The 4,557-nt window shown below is 46.0% G+C and overlaps 2 non-coding genes across 2 annotated transcripts; both read right to left on the bottom strand.

Annotated features, from left to right (window-relative positions):
* LOC130323328 (U2 spliceosomal RNA) lies at positions 1 to 191 on the bottom strand. Its single transcript, XR_008868662.1, has one exon. It is a non-coding gene; the product is annotated as a U2 spliceosomal RNA (small nuclear RNA).
* Positions 192 to 2,282: 2,091 nt separating this feature from the next.
* On the bottom strand, positions 2,283 to 2,473 carry LOC130323327 (U2 spliceosomal RNA). Its single transcript, XR_008868661.1, has one exon. It is a non-coding gene; the product is annotated as a U2 spliceosomal RNA (small nuclear RNA).
* Positions 2,474 to 4,557: the final 2,084 nt, after the last annotated feature.

The raw sequence follows: 4,557 nt of genomic DNA, 5'->3' as shown, positions 1-4,557 counted from the left end.
GGGTGGTGCACTGTACCCGAAGATACTGCCATATCGGGTCAATGCATAGGGCGACGGAAGCAAGCTTCGAAATCGGCCCCCGTTCTCAAAAATCCATTTAATATATGGTCCCCAGATAGGGGACGTATCAGATATTAAACTGATAAGAACAGATACTACACTTGATCTTAGCCAAAAGGCCGAGAAGCGATAACCGTGAAAGGGGCGGGCCCAACAAGGTCCCCTTCATGGGCACTATCACTGCTTGCTGTCAGGGAGGCTGCCAGACAATTTTCCATGCACACTCTGGGCTGGGGGGCAGTCAACCACCAGTACACACAGCAGAACCTAAACCCATACCATTATTGCTAAGCAGCAAGACAGGGGCCCATTGCACTCCCACGGGGCCTTTTTAAATGCAATCCATAACCCGGATTTGCCAGGAACCCTTCTTACTCCTCCTACTTGCATGTGACACTGGGCTTAGGATCTGCATAGGAAACACACACACAAGCACACACCTACCTTTGTTGCCTGCAGATGCCTCCTTGGCTGTCCCCAAACGGTATCAAACCAACACCCACGGGAAGCTGTAAGCATAGAGGACATGCCTGCACCCCATTGGACTTACCTGTGTGGGTTAAATCCGGGTTATTTGACAACCTATGGCGGTGATGGTTCTGCTCAGGCAGAGCAGTGCTGATGCTCCTCATAAAGCTGTCGCTGCTGTGAAGGTTCTAGGTGACATCACAAATCCCTATGGTTACATACACAACAAAGCTGGGTTGTTGTTGTTTACACTCTGCAAGGCCTGTGGAAGTGAGTGACATCATAGCACTGTAGTTCTGAGGGTTCTAGATGGATGCAACAATCTCCTGTTGCTTCTATGAAGGCCATAATAGACGACATCACCAAACAGCTCCATAGTCACATACACAGCAAAGGAGAGATGTTGTTTACACCTAGTGATGTCAGTGGTATTGAGTGACATCACAGCACAGTGCTAAGGCTCCTGGGCCTGGACACAGCAGCGGCTGCAATATCTCAACGGAGAATACGTTTATATATATGTGTGTGTGTGCGCGTATATATATATATAATATATATATATATATATATATATATATATATTTCTCCGCCGAAATCACTTTTAAACCCATTTCCACCTTTTTTTCCCTTCTCTTCCTCTTACTTTTTTTTCACGTTTTTTTACGTTTTTCTCCTTTTCGCCTCTTTTCTGGGCGTATTATTCTTCTTTTTCTTCTTTTTTTTCGTCTAATGCATACCCCATCAGTGCAGCAATGCTTATTCAATACCGCCAGCAGATGGAGACACTGGGGGATAATTTTCTAAGGATTTATACTGATTTTTCCTGTCTGAATTTGTCGCACAGAAAGTTGCAGGCCAAATATGTGTGACATTTCTGCGACTTTAGCTTCTAGAGCATTTTTACAACATTATACATAGGTGCTGAATACATAAAAAGCGACTGTTCAGCGACAGACAAGTCGCATCGGCTGAAAGTAGGCCAGAATGTCAGTCCATGTTGGAGCAGGTTTAGATACAGTCTAAAGTATAGATCTCAAAGTCTGTGCACAGAATTTAGCAAGGGCCTCGCACCTTCTGATGCATCAGGTAGGTGCACAATAGCATAGCCTAACCCTCTGTACTTTGGTCTATATTGATGCGGGACATAGACAGCCAGCTGATGACCAATCCATTAGTGCAATGGATGGCTGGAAGCATTTGTCTTTGCCTTTGCAATACCACAGAAGCAATGCATGGTCAATGTACAGCAATGACACACCTGTGTGAACAGCCAGGAGACCCCCCCCCCCCCATGTTATGTTACATAGTTACATAGTTAGTACGGTCGAAAAAAGACATATGTCCATCACGTTCAACCAGGGAATTAAGGGGTAGGGGTGTGGCGCGATATTGGGGAAGGGATGAGATTTTATATTTCTTCATAAGCATTAATCTTATTTTGTCAATTAGGAACATTCAGCACCCACCCGCTATCAAGGCAGCTGCCTATCATGTCATGCCCTACCTGCACAGGTGTGCTGGCTACTCAAATGATCCAATTAAGGAGGCCATTTAGTCAGCAGCAGCAGAAGTCCTGTGCCTGGACGCTCCAACAGGGGCCAGACACAAGCAGAAGCAGAAGCAGCAGAAGCAGCAGCAGCACCACCTTTTGTTTTTTGGCTGCAGCAGCAGCAAGGCCCACAGGGCTGGCTAGCTGGCTAGCCAGCAAGCAGGTAGCAATGAAAGTAGGAATCTTTCTTTTTAACCCTGTAAGGGGGTGGTGCACTGTACCCGAAGATACTGCCATATCGGGTCAATGCATAGGGCGACGGAAGCAAGCTTCGAAATCGGCCCCCGTTCTCAAAAATCCATTTAATATATGGTCCCCAGATAGGGGACGTATCAGATATTAAACTGATAAGAACAGATACTACACTTGATCTTAGCCAAAAGGCCGAGAAGCGATAACCGTGAAAGGGGCGGGCCCAACAAGGTCCCCTTCATGGGCACTATCACTGCTTGCTGTCAGGGAGGCTGCCAGACAATTTTCCATGCACACTCTGGGCTGGGGGGCAGTCAACCACCAGTACACACAGCAGAACCTAAACCCATACCATTATTGCTAAGCAGCAAGACAGGGGCCCATTGCACTCCCACGGGGCCTTTTTAAATGCAATCCATAACCCGGATTTGCCAGGAACCCTTCTTACTCCTCCTACTTGCATGTGACACTGGGCTTAGGATCTGCATAGGAAACACACACACAAGCACACACCTACCTTTGTTGCCTGCAGATGCCTCCTTGGCTGTCCCCAAACGGTATCAAACCAACACCCACGGGAAGCTGTAAGCATAGAGGACATGCCTGCACCCCATTGGACTTACCTGTGTGGGTTAAATCCGGGTTATTTGACAACCTATGGCGGTGATGGTTCTGCTCAGGCAGAGCAGTGCTGATGCTCCTCATAAAGCTGTCGCTGCTGTGAAGGTTCTAGGTGACATCACAAATCCCTATGGTTACATACACAACAAAGCTGGGTTGTTGTTGTTTACACTCTGCAAGGCCTGTGGAAGTGAGTGACATCATAGCACTGTAGTTCTGAGGGTTCTAGATGGATGCAACAATCTCCTGTTGCTTCTATGAAGGCCATAATAGACGACATCACCAAACAGCTCCATAGTCACATACACAGCAAAGGAGAGATGTTGTTTACACCTAGTGATGTCAGTGGTATTGAGTGACATCACAGCACAGTGCTAAGGCTCCTGGGCCTGGACACAGCAGCGGCTGCAATATCTCAACGGAGAATACGTTTATATATATGTGTGTGTGTGCGCGTATATATATATATATATATTATATATATATATATATATATTTCTCCGCCGAAATCACTTTTAAACCCATTTCCACCTTTTTTTCCCTTCTCTTCCTCTTACTTTTTTTTCACGTTTTTTTACGTTTTTCTCCTTTTCGCCTCTTTTCTGGGCGTATTATTCTTCTTTTTCTTCTTTTTTTTTGTCTAATGCATACCCCATCAGTGCAGCAATGCTTATTCAATACCGCCAGCAGATGGAGACACTGGGGGATAATTTTCTAAGGATTTATACTGATTTTTCCTGTCTGAATTTGTCGCACAGAAAGTTGCAGGCCAAATATGTGTGACATTTCTGCGACTTTAGCTTCTAGAGCATTTTTACAACATTATACATAGGTGCTGAATACATAAAAAGCGACTGTTCAGCGACAGACAAGTCGCATCGGCTGAAAGTAGGCCAGAATGTCAGTCCATGTTGGAGCAGGTTTAGATACAGTCTAAAGTATAGATCTCAAAGTCTGTGCACAGAATTTAGCAAGGGCCTCGCACCTTCTGATGCATCAGGTAGGTGCACAATAGCATAGCCTAACCCTCTGTACTTTGGTCTATATTGATGCGGGACATAGACAGCCAGCTGATGACCAATCCATTAGTGCAATGGATGGCTGGAAGCATTTGTCTTTGCCTTTGCAATACCACAGAAGCAATGCATGGTCAATGTACAGCAATGACACACCTGTGTGAACAGCCAGGAGACCCCCCCCCCCCATGTTATGTTACATAGTTACATAGTTAGTACGGTCGAAAAAAGACATATGTCCATCACGTTCAACCAGGGAATTAAGGGGTAGGGGTGTGGCGCGATATTGGGGAAGGGATGAGATTTTATATTTCTTCATAAGCATTAATCTTATTTTGTCAATTAGGAACATTCAGCACCCACCCGCTATCAAGGCAGCTGCCTATCATGTCATGCCCTACCTGCACAGGTGTGCTGGCTACTCAAATGATCCAATTAAGGAGGCCATTTAGTCAGCAGCAGCAGAAGTCCTGTGCCTGGACGCTCCAACAGGGGCCAGACACAAGCAGAAGCAGAAGCAGCAGAAGCAGCAGCAGCACCACCTTTTGTTTTTTGGCTGCAGCAGCAGCAAGGCCCACAGGGCTGGCTAGCTGGCTAGCCAGCAAGCAGGTAGCAATGAAAGTAGGAATCTTTCTTTTTAACCCTGTAAGG

This window comes from Hyla sarda, unplaced genomic scaffold (genome assembly GCF_029499605.1).
Source record: "Hyla sarda isolate aHylSar1 unplaced genomic scaffold, aHylSar1.hap1 scaffold_2453, whole genome shotgun sequence".
In the NCBI taxonomy this organism is placed as follows: Eukaryota; Metazoa; Chordata; class Amphibia; order Anura; family Hylidae; genus Hyla; species Hyla sarda.
The sequence above is the reverse complement of the archived record's forward strand: the minus strand, read 5'-3'. Positions and strand labels throughout refer to the sequence as shown.